The sequence below is a fragment of the Mus musculus genome, chromosome 5 (assembly GCF_000001635.26).
Source record: "Mus musculus strain C57BL/6J chromosome 5, GRCm38.p6 C57BL/6J".
Classification (NCBI taxonomy): domain Eukaryota; kingdom Metazoa; phylum Chordata; class Mammalia; order Rodentia; family Muridae; genus Mus; species Mus musculus.
In genome coordinates this window covers 72281455-72296288 of record NC_000071.6, presented here as the reverse complement: position 1 = coordinate 72296288, position 14834 = coordinate 72281455, and the positions used below count along the sequence as shown (strand labels likewise).

Genomic DNA, 14834 nt, shown 5'->3' with positions numbered 1-14834 from the left:
GCAGTACTAAAGTTTCATCCTTGAATGAGAGTCATCAGACATGCTAGGACCTTGACGTGGGACTTCCCAACCTCCAGAGCTCTGAGCTAGGACATGTCTGTTTATAAGATACCCGGTTTGAATATTCTGTTATAGCTGTAAGACAGGCCAAGGCAAGGGCTCGGGGGATGGCAGAACAAAAGATAGGGCACGATAAATCCTCAGATAATTCCATGAAGCAGTTTCTTTATTCCTGTGATCTCGCCATCAAATTGGATCTTTCCATGACAGAGACATATATGTCTTCATTCACTTAATCTAGGCCTGCTTATGGGACAACAGCTGAAACCAATATCTTAGCTAGCATGTAGGCTGACTTCCTCACTGATGAACAGGGTGGTCTTCCATCCATTCTTAGCAGTTACTTGAAGCCTCTGACCCCATGTACTTACTGTCTTGAGAAGCAAACAGATGACATACCTCGGCAGGAGCGCGACGAAGGTTGTAAGTACACAAACCAAGTAGAACACAGGGTCCAGCATGTGCTTCCGCATGATCCCGTAGGGGTTGGAGGGTGGGTTGCAAGTGACACATAAGGCTCCAAAAGCCAAGGCAAAGAAAAAGTAGGACAAGATGCTCCCAACCGTGACCAGCATGTGGATCCAAGTCTGCAAGACAGAAAGGGCCCGGGAAGGAATGCTTACTGGGAGTGTATTGCAACATGGCAAAACCCTCTCTGTTAATTGTTGGTAGGATTGCAAGCTTGTACAACCACTCTGGAAATCAGTCTGGCGGTTCCTCAGAAAATTGGACATAGTACTACCGGAGGATCCAGCAACACCTCTCCTGGGCATATATCCAGAAGATGTCCCAACCGGTAAGAAGGACACATGCTCCACTATGTTCATAGCAGCCTTATTTATAATAGCCAGAAGCTGGAAAGAATCCAGATGCCCCTCAACAGAGGAATGGATACAAAAACTGTGGTACATGTACACAATGGAGTACTACTCAGCTATTAAAAAGAATGAATTTATGAAATTCCTAGCCAAATGGATGGACCTGGAGGGCATCATCGTGAGTGAGGTAACCCAATCACAAAAGAACTCAAATGAAATGTACTCACTGATAAGTGGATATTAGCCCAGAAACTTAGTATAGCGAGATATAAGGTACAAGATGCAAAACACATGAAACTGAAGAACGAAGACCAAAGTGTGGACACTTTGCTCCTTCTTAGAATTGGAAACAATCACCCATGGAAGGAGTTTCAGAGACAAAGTTTGGAGCTGAGACAAAAGGATGGACCATCTAGAGACTGCCATATCCAGGGATCCATCCCATAATTAGCCTCCAAACGATGACACCATGGCATACACTAGCAAGCCTTTGTTGCAAGGACCGTGATATAGCTGTCCCTTGTGAGACTAGGCCGGGGCCTAGCAAACACAGAAGTGGATGCTCACAGTCAGCTATTGGATGGATCACAGGGCCCCCAATGGAGGAGCTAGAGAAAGTATCCAAGGAGCTAAAGAGATCTGCAACCCTATCGGTGGAACAACATTATGAACTAACCAGTACCCCAGAGCTCTTGACTCTAGCTGCATATGTATCAAAAGATGGACTAGTCGGCCATCAATGGAAAGAGAGGCCCATTGGTCAGGCAAACTTTATATGTCCCAGTACAGGGGAACGCCAGGGCCAAAAAATGGGAATGGGTGGGTAGGGGAGTGGGGGGGGGGGGGGACTTTTGGGATAGCATTGGAAATGTAATTGAGGAAAATACGTAAAAAAAAAAAAAAAAAAGGAACAAGTACATCCGAGCTCCGAGGGGATCATTTTACAGACCTTGCCACCCAAGACCCAAGGGCATAAGGGAAAAACATCATTCCAGAGTGGTTTATGTTAACGTTTGAAAGCTAAAAGATTAAATCAAAAGTCAATGGGCAATTCCGTTGGCTGGTTGAGTTTGTACTGTTCATGTACCTGGAGGTGTTGAATTTCCTTTTTCTTTCTTATATAAACCCTCATTTGTTTTGTTGTTGTTGTTGTTGCTGCTGTTTTAATACAGCCATTCATTGATTTGATTAAAGGTGTTACCTTAATTCGGTAATCTTCAAACCTTCACCCATTCACATATATAGTAGGAACTACCTTTGCTCAGCCATACTCGAATTCTCTTCCCTTAGTTAGCATTCAAGTGCCTTGCAGCTCTCAACTCCTTTTCAATGAAGCAAGGGTCAATGAATGGGGACAGATGTTTAGAACTTCCAGGATAGAAGCTTGTAAGAGCTGCTGTGCCTTCCTCCACGGCGCTTAGTGCAGCATGCATTACACTCAACGGTGTTGGTGTGTGTGTGTGTGTGTGTGTGTGTGTGTGTGTGTGTGTGTGTGTAGTGGGGAAGGGAGGGTGGGCTTTCCTTCTATGCAAAACACTGTCTCCAGAAAATCTCTTCTCTAGGACTGTAATTTTCAAACAAGGTGTAATTCACTCTTACTTTGTTTTCAATTATGCAAAGTGTTTCCGCAAAGTACATACCTTTGCAGAAGTCACAAAGATTGTTCCTATTTTATAAAATGTGGCTTTTCAGAAAATGTTAGCTAATTCCTTGATTAACAATGTCATGCCTCTAGAACAATGGGTGTCTTAGTCAGGGTTTCTATTCCTGCACAAACATCATGACCAAGAAACAAGTTGGGGAGGAAAGGGTTTATTCAGCTTATACTTCCATACTGCTGTTCATCACCTAAGGAAGTCAGGACTGGAACTCAAGCAGGGCAGGAAGCAGGAGCTGATGCAGAGGCCATGGAGGGATGTTCCTTATTGGCTTGCTTCCCCTGGCTTGCTCAGCTTGCTCTCTTATAGAACCAAGATTACCAGTTCAGAGATGGCACCACCCACAAGGGGACCTCCCCATTGATCACTGAGAAAATGCCTTACAGCTGGATTTCGTGGAGGCATTTCCCCAACTGAAACTCCTTTCTCTGTGATAACTCCAGCCTGTGTCAAGTTGACACAAAACTAACCAGTACAATTGACCCCTTGTCAACTTGACACACCAACACATCACTAGTAAACCTCAACCCTTAGTTTCTTATTCATCCCCAAGATCTAAACAACTTTAAAAGTCCCACAGTCTTTACATATTAAAAGTTCAATCCTTTTAAAATCCAATATCTTTTAAAATTTAAAGTCTCTTAACTGTGGGCTCCACTAAAATATTTTCTTCCTTCAAGAGGGAAAAATATCAGGGCACAGTCACAATCAAAAGCAATAACTAAACTCCAACTGTCCAATGTCTGGAATCCAACTCACGATCTTCTGGGCTCCTCCAAGGGCTTGGGTCACTTCTCTAGCCCTGTCCTTTGTAGCACACGCGTTGTCTTCTAGGCTCCAGCTGCCTGTACTCCATCCACTGCTGCTGCCGTTCTTAGTGGTCATTTCATGGTACTGGCATCTCCAAACACTGCTGCCTTCCTCTGTAACTAGGCTTCACCAACAGCCTCTCATAGGGGCCAAGCCTCAACTCCTTTGCATGACCCCTGCTGCCCTGGGCCATCAATTGCAACTGAGGTTGCACCTTCACCAATGGCCTTCCATGGCCTCTCACAGTGCTAAGCCTCAGCTGCTCTGTGTGACCACTTCATGCCTTCAAAACCAGTACCACCTGGGTAACTTTTACGCATTACTAAGTCCAGCCACAGCACAAGGTACAACCTTGGCTATCTCTGGAACACAGCCCTCTTTGTGCTCTCAGAAAACACTTCCCAGGAGATTGAGTCATCTCAATGATGCTGGTCTCTTCTTAATTACCGCTAATTTCTTAGTTCCAGCTAACCAGCATCAATAGTCCCAGTAATGAAAAGGTTTTGCTTTAGTAGTTCTGGTATCTTGTTAATCACAGCTGATTTTTCAGCCCCAGCTAACCAGAACCACAGAATCTTCACAATCAAAATAGCAATGGCCCTAAAAAACAGTCTTTAATCTTCCCTCTGAAATTTTACAAGCCAGGCCTCCATCTTCTGCACTGTTCTCAACATTATCTTCCAAGGTCCTATACAACATCCCACAGAGTTCTTAACACCAAATAGATATTCTAGCCCAAAGTTCCAAAGTCATTCCACAGTCCTCCCCAAAACATGGTCAGGCTGTCACAGGAATACCCCACTGTGCTGGTACCAATGGGTTTATTCTTTATTTATGCTTGCTTTATTCTTTCTTCTTTTCCCTCCTTCCCTCCCTTTTCCCTCCCCCATTCATTTCTTTCTCTCTCTTTCTTCTCTCCTCTCTCTCTCTCTGCTTTTTATGTTCAAATGCCCTCCATTGGATTTGAACACTATTCCAGAGTCTTTCCAGTATCTTCTCTCCTTATGTGCTTTTGTAAGTGAGACGATGACATGGCAGCCCACGGTTGTAAATGAGTTGACGTAAGGAAGTGAATGTGCAGAACACTGGGTAAAACTGCCCAGGAAGTAGGAGGTGGCCACAAGATGGTGAGCAAGAGTCTGAAGGTCATGTGATTCATGAGCTCAAAATGGCTGAGTCTTCTAGACAAGGCACTGCAAACTCCATGAGCTCTGGTTGTACGTCCTCTGGCAGGAGAAACACTTCTCCAAGAAGTAACTTCTACAGAGATACTTCTGTATTTTAGCTTTCTCTCTTCTTGGAGAGAACACTCCACATTGATGATAGTGTTGGCAACACACTCATCTCATGCTAAAGCCTGTGACTGAAGCCAGAGAAATAGGACTCCATCACCTGACACTGGGACTCGGGGACAGTGAGGCAAGAGCAGAAGAAAATGCATGCGGTGTGTTCAGACCAGTGTGGACCCTGACACGCATACCCACTAGTTTCTGCTCCCTGGCCCTCTGCTTCCTCCCTGGGAATTTCCTGTTTGTTGAGTCATGGGTCCTCAACATAATTTTCAGAACAGTTCTACTTGCTTAGGCTATCCAGAATGGACTGTTGTTGCTTTGAGTGGGATTTTTACGTTTCCTGTTCATGGGCTTCTACCTGTTTACGTGTGTTCTCCTGTATTTCTTTAAAGGCGTTATTTATGTCCTTCTTAAAGTCCTCTATAATCATCATGAGATGTGATTTTAAATCAGAGTCTTGCTTTTCTGGTGTGTTAGAGTATCCAAGGCTCTCTGTGGTAGGAGAACTGGGTTCTGATGATGCCAACTGGTATACATGATGTGTCAATTCCTCTGGAACACACAAAGCCTGTGGCATGTCTTTTGGCAGAACCAAAACTATCCCTGACAATTGTTTAAAAGTTAAACAGATGTTCAAAGGAGACCAAATGCTACAGATTTGGGATTTCTGTCAGCCAACCTGCTATTTGCATTTTAACATTTTATCACATTTGGGGTTTATAGGATCATTCTGCATAAGAAAAACATAGGATAACAAAAATATATTCATTCCTACTTTATAACTTGTTAAAATAATTGGATAACATAGCATCATATATTTTAAACCATAACCTCACTCAGTGAGTTTCTATTTGAAATCCATCTATTTATCCTGATGGTAAATACACTCCCCAAATGGTCAGGTATCTTCCTCCTCACTCACAAGGGTCACTCTGAGTCAGTCTTTTCTCTGACGCTGGTTTACGTGACAAACAAAACTGGCCTGAGCCCTGACCTCACAACAGAGATTGTAATTTGATGAGGAAGATGAACGTGAATCAAATGATCCCATCATTAAATGGATAATATACATTATTTTTAAGCTTATGAGTAAGAGCAAGAGAAGACGAGCTAATGGTGAGTCAGGAAAAGTTGAACGGAAAAGAGTAAGTGCTGAGATACACATGATCCAAACTATTATTTTTGAAGCTGGTAAAAGTCACAAATACAAGGTCTGCTGGTGTGAATAGATATGGCTCCCTAGACTCCTGTGTTTAAATGCTTGCCACAGGGAATGGCACTATTAAGAGGTGTGGCCTCTTGAAATAGGTGTGGCCTTGTTGGAGGAATTGTGCCACTGGGTAGGCAGGCTTTGAAGTCTACACTCAAGCTATACTCAATGTGGCACATAGTCTCTTCCTTGCTGCTTGCAGATCAAGATGTAGAACTTTCACCTCTTCTCCAGCACCAGGTCTGCCTACAGGCTGCCATGTGTCCTGCCATGATGACAATGGACTGAAGTTCTGTAAGGCAGCCCCAATGAAATGCTTTCCTTTATGAGTTGCCTTGGTCATGGTGTCTCTTCACAGCATTGTAACCCCAACTAAGACATAATGGGAATCTAAAAGTATCTCTACTAATAGTTATGGCAAGTAGCGAGGTTCTGGCATTGATAATGAACTCAAAACATATGAGAAGCTGGAAGAGGAATGACATTAAGCCATCATCCCTTGGATAATGAAATGAAGGTAGGCATGGGTTAAGAGTCTTACTGCATGAGTTCTGATGAGCTCTAGTAGAGCTTTCAAGTTCATCTCAAGTGTAATAAGAAAAAATATATATATATAAAACCTTTGTCCAAAGAAATCAAAAATATTTTATATTATCCCAAAGGCATAAAGTCCTCATTTAGTAAAGACGACAGAATGGGGTCACGGCACAGGATGTAGTTGACTTTATTCCAAAGCCATCAGCTTGTTCTTGAAGCCTTTTGAGCACAGATGGTGATTTACTGTCCACGGACTCACCCTGCTATGAAGTAGCTACCATTGACTGAAACAAAGACACATGTACCTTTCCCTTTCCATGGACTCGGCACCATGGCACCTGGTGACCCTGAGGTTTTCCCTGAAAGACCCTTTTCCCACTGTCTCATTGGTCTTACCCATGCTGACCTCATAGCCATGGAGGGCTCAGCAGGGCCCACTGATAACAGAAGACAAACCCGTAAGTGTAAGGAACGCACTCACCAAACTCTTGCTTTCAATCACCAGGTGGAGGAGAATGATGAACAGAGCCGCCGTGTTCAGGGGATTCCCAAAGGTGAAGATGTCAATGTCAGAGCCCTGGTAGGTCTACAAGGAAAGCACAGGGGTGGGCGTGAGGAACTGCACACACTTGCGGGTGTAACGCCGTTTTATCTATGGCTCAAATGTGGCTTGAGTATTCGCTGCAATAGTTCTACTAACTGGTTACTTAGGAAAAAAGGCCATTTCCAGAAAAGAGACGGACTCTCCCAGAGAGGCTATCTATGTACATTGTGAACTTTTAGGTGGGATTCCTCTTCATTCTCAAGCACAATTCTGGAAGCATCTATTCATAGTTTTAGCTCCTATGGGCACACAAACATATCAGGTACATTCCACCTAATACACCAGTGAAGCAGCACTTACAACATCCTAAGCTTATACTTCTCGGTAACACCGCCCTCCCCCACCTGTGCATCTTGACGTTCTTATGCCATTCCTCAAATGATACAATTCCCTGCTTTCTTAGTTCCCATTTCTGAGTGCACTTCCAGTTGCTTTGTACAAATTCCTCTTGGAGAGTAATATAGCCATATATTCAAGGGAGCCTAATTCAAGTAATTTAATTTGAACAGGGTACAGAAACTGACAGCCTGGTGAGCGAGCATCATTGATTTTTTACTCGCAGGGCTGTGATCTGCCAACTTACTTCATGGTCACACGCATGTTTCTTTCTGGAATAAGGTGCAGACAGGCACTTTGCAACCATGTCTGTTGTGCTCGGTGCCAACTTTTCCATACTCTTCGCCTACTTCTGTTACTTTCTAACTTATTTGTAAAAAGTGGTTTCTATTAAATTTTGAAGATATTCTGTATTTAAATTTAATATTCTATGTGTAAGGCTGATTGAATTAGCCACCTAATAAAGCTCTTATATTTCTTATATTAAGTTTTGGCTAATTTATTTATATGGCCAAAATTTAAATTTTATTTAAGCCACTGGAAAAGAAAATCAGTAGACAGTTTAGTGTTAACAAGAGACCTAAGAGAACTCAACTAGGTACTTAATTAAATCCATGAAGCAACATATTGTGAGGGTTTAAAAGTCAGTCAACTGAGAGTCAACCAGAGACCAGAAGCAAAGTACATAGAAGCATCAATGATTCATTAGCGGCAAGCACACGGAGCAAACAATGACTTACAAAGTAAGGCACGAAGAAGCAGACCAGGCTTTGATAAAAGGCATCCAACAAGGTGATCCAGAAGGTGAGGGGCAAGTACTCCTGAAGACGAAACACAAATCGGAGAGGAGTAAAAATTAACGAGGGTCAGAGCAAAGTAATAATCCATTCCTTCGTTCTCTATTCCATGATGCATGGTAGGAGAATGAAGGCGGCAAGTGAAGACATCTTCTCTGTTGTACCGGTATGGCTGGAAACGTAACAACCATAGAGGAATTCTGATCCACTAAAGAGTGGCTGGACCAAGCCGGGCACATGTGGTGGCACATGCCTTTGATCCCAGCACTCGGGAGGCAGAGGCAGGTGGATTTCTGAGTTCAAGGCCAGCCTGGTCTACAAAGTAAGTTCCAGGACAGCCAGGGCTACACAGAGAAACCCTGTCTCGAAAAACCAGTGGCTGGACCAGTTTACAATGGCTGCAGCTTTCTTTTTCTTCCAATCCTTTCCAGCATGTCAGCTGTTTTGTTGCTCTTAGGCATTCTGCATTGGGTAAGATGTATGAAAACGTGTGTGTGCGTGCACACTCAAGTGTCTTTGTATTTACATATAAATGTAACAATGACAGCTGAAGAAAAAGAGGTCATGATTTTGAGAGGAGACAGGGTGAGATGGAAGCAGTTAGAAGGAAGAAAAGGAAGGAGAAAAAAATGAAATTACATTTTTACTAAAAAATAAAATAAGATGTACTTTATCATGATCAACAAGTGTGTACTCATGCATGTGTGTGTTTGTGTGTGTGTATGACCATGCATTGTGTATGCATATGTATGTATGTTGCTTCTGCTTGGGACAGACTAAACTCCAGGCCACACATGTTAAGCATGCACTCTGCTACTGAGCTATTTTCCTAAGCCCTTGTGGATCTATGAAATATTGAAAGCAGGGATAACTAGTCGTAGTAACTTCCCATGCCTACTGATCAGAAAGCATTATTCTAAAACGTATCTAAACCCATCACCGATCTTTGCATATACTGTTACCCCACCCCCATTACCATCAGCTCTGTACCCTCAACACAGTCTCTCATGTTATAATGTGAACACAAAATGTCCTCTGATCAGCTTATGTCTTCCAAGCTTGGTTCCAGCTGCAGGTACTGTTGAGAGGTTTGGGGATCTAAGAGTGAGGCAGAAATTGACCAGCCCAGCTCTGGCTTTGTCTGCCCAAGTGCTGAGTCTTTGAATTGCTCTACCCACCACCTTCAATCTTCTCTCCCCCGTCCCTCCTAACATCACCAGCCACAAACAAAACAAAACAAAATAGAAAAGGGAAAAAAAAAATCCTGTCATGTAAAATAAATCTTTCCTCACATAATAGGCTATGCCAAGTACTTGGTTATAATAATGAGAAAAGTGAAATGAAATAAACTACAGCTATAGAACTAAGCAGAAGGTTCTCAGAACAAGAAACAAAATGGCTAGTAAATAATTTTTTTTGTTTGTTTTTTGTTTTTGATTTTTTGTTTTTTGAGACAGCCCTGGCTGTCCTGGAACTCACTCTGTAGACCAGGCTGGCCTCGAACTCAGAAATCCGCCTGGCTCTGCCTCCCAAGTGCTGGGATTAAAGGTGTGCGCCACCAAGCCCGGTGGCTAGTAAATAATTTAAGAACATTCAACACCCTTTGGCTATCAGGGAAGTGCAGATTAAAATCAAATTATGATCCATTCTAGTCAGGATGGCCATGATCAGGAATAGAAACGGCAACAAATGTCAGTACAGATGTGGGCAGAGGAGCATCCTTATACACTCTTGGTTGGATTAGTGCAGCCACTCTGGAAATCTCAATCTGGAGGTTTCTCAAGAAACCAGAATTAGGACAAGTATTTGATCCAGCTTCAGCACTTCTGGGCAAACCCAAAGGACTATACATCCTACTTCGAAAATACTTATAAGTTCATTGCTGCTGTAGTCAAGATACCTAGAAAATAGACCCAACCTAGATGCCCATCACCTGATGAATGGATAATGAAAACATGGTACACGCCCACAGGGAAATACTGGGCAGTGAGTGGATGGAACTGTGTGGATGGTGAGCTGATGGGAAAGAGTGACTGCCATAGGGATGGGAATCCTCTGACTGTACCCTTCCACATCTGACTGTACCCTTCCACATTTAATCTTTTGTGGGGAGAGAGTCTGAAGGGAGCTTTAGAAAGCCAGGACAAGACCTTACGTGACATAAAACTTCTCTGGAGGCCGTGTTCAAAGAAAGGACAGATCCTGAAAGAGAAATTAAATGGAACCACGTTTTCCCTGTGAGTATGTGCGGGGACTCTGCCCACTAGATTATATTTTATCAAACAGGAGAGCTTAAGAGAACACTGTGCACGAAGAAATGATCATGGGATTCAAAGACTGGATGCAATGAGCTCAATTCTAGCAAAACCACGAGTGAATTAGTCAGCCTATACAAAAGGGTTTTTAAGTCACTCTTGTAAACACTTGCCACTGAAGGGCTTCCATTCCCAGGGGACACGGGACTTAGCTGGGAGTTGGGGTGCACAACAGTGTTCAGTGGCTCCAACCACACAGTCTAGCACCTGGGCCTTGAACTAAAGGCAGGATGGATGGCTCTAGGAAAGCCCATTGCTCAGTTTCAGGGGATTGCGTGCTACTACAGGCTTATGCAGATCTTGTCCTCCTGGCAGCTGAATGTGTCTCCTCTTTGCTAGTTGTTTCTGTCAGGTGAGGATACCGAATCATCAGCTATCAGAAATGATCTTCAAGTTAGCCTAAAGCTTGAGAAGATAAAGCATCATTTAAAACCTCTCTCATCCAAATTATGTTTATGCCGGATCGTCCAAAATAATAATACTGAGTTCTTAATGTGCCAGGAAATGGTGTATATGTTATCTTTGTTAATTCTACACCATTTCCAGAGAGTAAACAAACTGAAGTGTGGGCAGGGTAAAGCACTTGACAAGGTCAAACCTGAGAATCAGAAAGTTAACTCTTTCGAAATCCTCTGTAATTCCCAACCCATGCTGATCTATGCCAGTGTCTTCAAGGCAGCCCTTGGGGACCAGCACAGATTTCTGATGTCTAATCTTACTGTGCTCTGCCTAGTGCTTCCAGAGATGATCTTGCCAACCCCACCCATGTGCTTTAGCTTTGTCCCTGGGAATGACACAAGCCCCAGACCTGGACAACAGGAAGAAGACCCTTTTAGCCTTGGTGACAAATACCTGAGAAAGTGCGTGACAAGCTCTGGATCAAAGCATCAAAGCTAGACATTTATACTTGCTTAGAGGAAAATATGCTGCCCCCATTGCCCTGGAGTATGTAGCTGTGTGAATTCATACATCTCTCTTTTTCATTAGGTTAGCCCAAGGCATTTCTTCTCGTTTCTTTTACTTTCTCTTCTTTCTTTACCCTCACCTTTCCTTCTCTCCTTTTCTTTTCTTCCCCTTGTCCATTACAAATGTGAGAATTCTGGCAATCCTCATTCTCAATAGTGGAACATGTGGCCACCTGGAGATGCTCCCCTTTGTCCACACATAGGTGGCTAAGGCTCCTGGCTCACCTCTGTTGGGATCCTCGCAATGCTCACATAATAACATTCGACATTCTGGCCTAAACACCACAGTGGGAAACCAAAGAACTAAACGGAATCATCAGAGCTCTGCAGCATAGCACAAAGGCACACTGCCAGGGCCTGGAAATCAGATCCAACTGTTACCCTCACTAGCTCAGCATCAAGACCAGGTTACTAAAACCAGCACCTTATGCTTGTCTTGCACCACCTACAAAGTAGAGGCAGCCCTTCTCTTGAGGGATATTTGGGGGATTAAATTACATTAAGCACTTAGAAGTGTCTTTTGTTGTGTAAATTTCTTGTTACAACCATGTTGGCCTTATTAATCTTGAGAAAGACGAATCAGAAACAAGAGTATTTGGACAGCCACCCTAGGTGATAGGCTACCCTGCCTATTACCCATAATCCTTTAGGGGAGAGATAAGGGAGCAGTAGATTCCGGGAAGCAGGAGAGGAGCCAGTGCTGAGTGGCTAGGACCTAGGGATCAGTGGACTGGAAATAGGAGCCTGTCAGGAGCCGCCTAGGCTAAGCTAAGGCTAGCAGGTGGCTTTCCTGGAGGTGGCTCACCATATTTGTACGGTCTGCAATGGTGAGCTCTATGAGGCAAGGTCCCAAAGAGACTTCATCTCAGGATAGCTTCTTGTAGCTGATATGCCTTTCCTGTCATTACTAAATTAATATAATAATCCCTGGACATTAGTCCACTCTATTGAACAGATTTCTTGCAGATGAACATAAAGATGAACTTTCATGAATTAGTGCTGTTTAGATGAACTAAAGATTTAATATAAGTCCTGATTTGATCTTAGGAAGAAGGTTTTAAGAGATGGCTTCAGATGTAGTTGTTCTGCTAAAAAGATGTAATAAAGTTAGAATCAAGCATAGAATGTGTCCACTCCTCATAATAAGTAAAGGCTGCATAATAAGAAACACAATGAGCTTTCATAATTACACTAAAAAGAGATATAGACTTCAGACAAATTTGTGTTCAAGAAAAAGCATTTGGGTCCAAGGATGAAGCCACAGGTGTTCCCTATGATAAGACATGGTCATGAGAAACTGTTGCTTTGAACTTATACTGAGCTTACAGAATGAAACACTGCTTTGAACTTAATATCAACATCCTTCTGTAAGTCCCATTTTATGTAACATTTTATCTCTGAGGTAATTTTCTGAAGAACTTTTGTCTCTAAAAGGCCAGAGAAAAGAAATGAAGATGATGGTTTGGCTTTGGGGGCTCTGCACCATACACCACCCTCCCACCCACCTACTCATCCATCCATCCATCCATCCATCCATCCATCCAAATGTAGTGATGTAGCCATTTTCCACTTCACCGGCTTGTGTATGTCTGTGTGAGTGACATCTTTCTTTTTCCTCTCTGGTGCAGAAGGAGTTAACCAGCCTGGCCAGTGAAGGGTTCTGGCTGCTTGGCCAGAGAAGGGAGTGCTAGCAATAAATCCTTTCCCTCCTCCCCTGCTGCTAGACAGCAAGAGTTAATTACCACAGACCAGCAGTGTTTGGCTTTCAGATAGCAAAGAGTTTAAGAAAGGTAAATATTGCCATATTTCCAGGCTGACTCCCAGACCTGGAAACCCCATAGCTGCTGGGAAGTTCCCCAGAAGGAGCCACTCTGATCGCTACTGTTTTGTGTGGCTCTGGACTCTGAAGGATTTAACACGGAACCAGAATGGGCTGGTTTCACAGCCTGGCTCTATCATCCACTAACTGCCAGTTTGGGGGGAAATTACTGACTACATTTAAGGAGCAGACCTTCATTTTGGAGTAGGAAAAGTACTGGCTTCGGTCTCAAAAGGTGTCTGTGTGAAGATAAAGGAGGCAGAAAGAGGTTTCCTAGGGAGCCTAAGAGGTTGAGCAGTGGGGTTTAACAAAGGTCAGCTGGCATTAACAAGGTTTCCAACTCTGAATTTCTTCTTATAAGTACATAAGAACTTCAAAGATTTATGTTGATGCCACAGGCCACTGATTTAACATTTGCCATGTGTACAGAGCAGTGGTTCTCAACCTGGGGTGTGTGTGTCACATACCTGATATTATGTATATTAGATACTTACGTTATAATTCATAACAGCAACAAAATTACAGTTATGAAGTAGCAACAAAATAGTTATAGTTGGGGGGGGGATCATTACAACATAAAGAACTGTATTACAAGGGACACAGAGCTAAGAAGGTTGAGAACCACTGGTATAGAGCATTGAAAGCAACCAGGCATGTTAAATACCCCTGAGTATCTGATACTATCCAGACCTGGCTGACCGGAAACATGCTGGCCTTCAGCATGCTGGGCATCTGCTGATCCAGTGCTGCTTAAACTCTTACCTCTGATCGCTGACCGCTCCGGTAAAGTTCAGGCAGCTGCAGGAGGGTCTCTGCCGAAACATCTTTCTCCAAAACGCCATAAATGATGGGGGGTACAGATGTGAAGAGGAGGTTGAAGAAGATCAGCACCCAGTAGTCTGTCATAGATGTTCCTGAAAACCCACAAAAGAACTGGTACCAGAAAAGGAGATTCACATAGGCCTGGGGACACAAAGAAAGACGTTCCGATCTTAGAGACATCCGTATGCATTCTGAACAGGCATCCTACATGCTTTGCTGCTGAGAGCCACACCTTCAGCCTTCCGCGGCTTTGTCCACAACCAGAGATGGAAGAATTCAGCTTGTTATGTAGTTCTCTAATTGTGTTTTGTCTCTTATGGATATCTTATTAAGTTATACACATACACACACCAGTACTATGTGGTGCTGGCACGATTCTAAATGACTTACCAAGAATTCATTTAGTCTTCATAACAACTTAGGAACTATTGTTGCTCCCATTTTATAGGTGATAAATGAAAGTATTTCTGAATCCTCAAAATATGTACATGCGAATCTTAGCCTCCACTGCGATGGTGATAGGAGCAGAGGCCAGATGCTAAACTTACTTAGGTCATCATTGTACAGCCTGTGGGGATGGGATTAACGTTTCTCTAAAATGCACCTCTGGTGGCTTTGCTCTACCCTGAGAGGATGTAGCCAGAAAGGCCCATTACCAAAGCCCAACCACACCCACTCTAATTTCAGACTTCTGGCTCTTAGACTGTGGGAGTTTTCAATTGCTATCATTGTGGTACTTTGCCATTGTGTGCCGAATAATCTAAGCCACTGAGACGCAAAGAGAATAAGAC

General features: G+C 43.2%; 1 pseudogene across 1 annotated transcript in view; it reads right to left on the bottom strand.

Annotated features, from left to right (window-relative positions):
- Atp10d (ATPase, class V, type 10D) overlaps window positions 1-14834 on the bottom strand; it is a 95443-nt pseudogene that overhangs the window by 2483 nt on the left and 78126 nt on the right. Inside the window, exons 19-22 of the transcript NR_003966.1 lie at window positions 13984-14184; window positions 8066-8146; window positions 6867-6971; window positions 460-647 (exon numbers count right to left, since the gene is read on the bottom strand). The product of NR_003966.1 is annotated as an ATPase, class V, type 10D, transcript variant 1 (transcript). The remainder of the gene's footprint in view (window positions 1-459; window positions 648-6866; window positions 6972-8065; window positions 8147-13983; window positions 14185-14834) is intronic.